This window comes from Galeopterus variegatus, unplaced genomic scaffold, assembly GCF_000696425.1.
Source record: "Galeopterus variegatus unplaced genomic scaffold, G_variegatus-3.0.2 Scaffold4714, whole genome shotgun sequence".
Lineage (NCBI taxonomy): Eukaryota > Metazoa > Chordata > Mammalia > Dermoptera > Cynocephalidae > Galeopterus > Galeopterus variegatus.
The window spans coordinates 112,324-115,865 of NW_007730825.1; positions in this window are offsets into that span (position 1 = coordinate 112,324).

Sequence of the window (3,542 nt, forward strand, 5' to 3'; positions counted from 1 at the left end):
CCTCATGGACATGCATCACAAATTGATCATGCCATTTGCAGTGGTCTGAGTGGCTGTGTCCCCAAAGTTCATTCTTTGAAACCTAACCCCCAGTGTGACGGTGTTAGGAGGTGGGGCCTTTGGGAGGTGATTAGGCCATGAGGGAGGATCCCCTATGAATGGGATTAGTGCCCTTGTAAGATACACCCCAGAGGGCTCCCTCGTCACTGTGGGGACATGGTCAAGGGGCCAACTCTGCTGATGCCTTGATCTTGGACTCCCCAGACTCCAGAGCTGTGAGAAACACAGTTCTGTTGTTCATAAGCCACCCAGTGCAGGGTCATTTCTCACACTTTCTGTCTGCCTTCCCTGCTGCAAGTGCCGGGCACATCTCAGGAGCCAGTGCAGTGGCTCTGCAAAAGACTAAATAGACAAAAGACTAAACAGAAATCTGGCAGATTCTGGAGTCCAGCAAACACTCGTGCAAGTGCTGGCTGCGTCACTGTTTGGATGACTCTGGGCAAATTGCTCACACTTCCTAAACTTCAGATCCTTCTGTGAAGTGAGAACAATAACAGAACTCACCTTAAATAGGACTGCTAAGGAAAGTAAATGCAGCAGGAACAGAAGCACTGAGTGCACTGCCTGGTCAAGAGCAAACGTTGAATTATCTTTTGTGATTGACATCTGAGTTATTTACAGATCAAGGGTCATTTGGAAATAGGGTTGTCATTTGGTTACAGTGACTGCTCACCAAATCGCCCTGAGACCTGGCAGCTGACAGCGGTGCGTGTGAGTCTGCAGTTTGGCCGGGACTTGGCAGGGACAGCCAGGTTTGCTCCCCTCCATGTCAGCTGGTGCCTCTCAAAGGCCAGGAGCCAGAGTCCCCTGAAGACCCGTGTGTTTGTGTCTGCATGTCCCCTGGAACCTTTCCAGGTGGCCTGAGCTTCCTCACAGCATGGCGGCTCCCCTGGGGGGGTGTCCTAAGAAAGGAGGAGCCAGGCAGGGGCCACGTCCTCTTTAGCCACTTGGGTCTTTCCTGTCGTCCCCTGTTGCTGGAGGCAGTCACAGGCCCTCACCCAGATTCTGGGCAGGGGACTCAGACCTCACCCCTTGTCAGGCCCGTGGTAAGATAAGCATATGGGCCTGAAGTGTATCTGTGGGTGTGCACACTAAATAAGGCACTGTGGAACAGAAAGCAACCCAGGCCAGAAGGAAGCAGACATTGCTCAGCACTACCCCTGAGAAAAAGCCCCCAGAGTCTTAAGAGAGTTTATGTCCACGTGATCTCCTGCTTTTCTGCAATGAACATGTATTATTGCAATGATCATAAAATCATTCTTAGGTGTAATGCAATTTTTAAAGATTGTTTCTTGGAAAATTGAGAGTGGAGGCAGGGAGGGGTTATATCGCATGACAAAAATCTCTAAAATGTCAATGAAACAATTCTGTTTGCCTCGAATTCTTCTCTCTTGAGCACCTGCCTAAATTGCCGTCCTCTCCCATCCATGCCTGTCCCCTGGCTACTGTCCTTCCACATCATCCACCCCCCCACACCCCCCAGTCTGCTTTGCGGGACAGTCCAGGGGGAGGGTGTAAGGGAGGGGTCAACCAAAGGCACAGGCCCGCCCACCCCAGAGGACAGTGACAAGCACCTGGAGGTTTGAATCAGTTCTGCTTGTTCTTTGCTTGGATTCCTTGTGAACATTGACACTCTCTGGAAGAATGTCTATTTTAGTTTCCTGCTAAATTTTAACAGTTTAAGTGTTACTACTGAGTTAATCCAGGTTATATTAGAGGCATTTAAAATGAAAGCAAAACCTGAAAAAAGTAAAAGAAATTATGAGTTAATACTGTTTTTCTATAATGTCTTAAATATATACAAAAGACTAAATAGAAAGGGCAGTCTGCAGCCCTCAAAGTAGGAACTGCTTTAAATACACTCCCTGCACACACGCCTCAATCCTTCAGAGCTCGTCCCCCGAGGGCTGACCCGATCATTCTTGAATCCACTTCATCTCAGCATGTCCATTGAGCCATCGGTGGAGAACAGATGCAGATATGAAAACAGAGATATCTATCATCCATCTACAACCCAAATACTTTAATTTTCCTAGATTCACAAGCAAGATTATGTGAACGGAAACGTCAGTTCCCAAATATCTGAATAAAAAGCAAAACTCCTGAGGTTCTCCCACAGGACAATGTGTGCTGTGTATTTCTAAGCCCTGAGAGCACGTTCATTACATCCAGCACAAATGCGACAGCTGAATGGTCCCCTGTGTCCTCCTGGTCACTCTGGTGTGACTGTGTGCCGTCGCGAGCATTTGATAACTCCTGTTTCAGTGCGATGACTGCAACGCTGCCGGTGGTGAGCCGATGGGCCCCGTGCGGACGGCAAACAGATGGCCGGCTCGAGCAGAGTGATGGCAGCGGGCTTATCAGAGGGGCGACCGCAGACTCTGGAGCAGCACTGAGGACAGGCCCGGATGGCAGAGGAGCCGGCGAGCCATCCCAGGAGACTACGGTCTGACCACAGCCTCGTGCGGCTGGCCAGGCTGCACCGGGAGGGAGATGGGCACAAACCCCAGACTCTCTCCAGGCTCCATCCCCCGCTGCTTCCTCCCATGGGCAGAAGCATCTGCAAGCAGAAGGCAGGACCCCCACAGCGGCCAAGTTCAGGGCAGGGAGGACTGTGGGGGGCAGATGCCCACACGGATCGTGGCCTGGCCACTTGGTCCCACAGCACACTTCTTGTCCTTGGTGGAGACAAAGTCTGTGGCCCCAACATGGGATAAAAATGTGACCAACTGCCAAGTTATCGTGAGGTGAGGTTAATCTAGTCACTCACCAGAAACCCAGAAGAGTCATCCCGGCCATATGAGATAATAGGGCAAAGGATGGGAGAGAGATAATTAATGCCGAAGTGTGGGTGCCCAGTCCTTGTCTCTAGCGGTAGTTGGGAGGCCCAAGGCGGTAATCCCAGCTTCAACCAACCGTCGCGGGCTCTTTATACCCTCCACCAGCACTGCCCAGCTGCTGCTGGGCACGGCAGGAGACCCCCACCTTCTTTCCCGCAGTCTAGGTCTCCGCTAGTCCTGACTGTGTGGAGCTGATGCGCTTCCTGCTGACCAGTGCTTACGTGTGAAGAGTGGTGCCCAGCGAGATCGCGAGAACCCATCCTCCGTGCCGCACTGTGCGCCAGCACTATCGGAACAATTATAAAATGGGTGGTGTCAGGTGATTTCACCCAGCTGTGGGCTAATGTGAGCGTTCTCAGCATGCGCAAGGCAGGCCGTGATAAGCTACGATGTTTGGTAGGTTAAGTGCTTTCAATGCATTTTGGACTCAATATGTTCGAGTAACAAGGGGTTTATCAGGACGTAACCCAGCGTAAGTCAAGGAGCATCTGTACTTAACGGCAGGAGAGGACATTATCTCCACGCAAAACCCAAGGGGTCCCCGGAGACTTCTTGCTCCCAGCTCCTGACGCATGGGCGCGGTAGCCAGCAGCACTCCCCGCCTAACATCGCTTCTTGTGGTTTTGAGCAGAAAGCACCTAA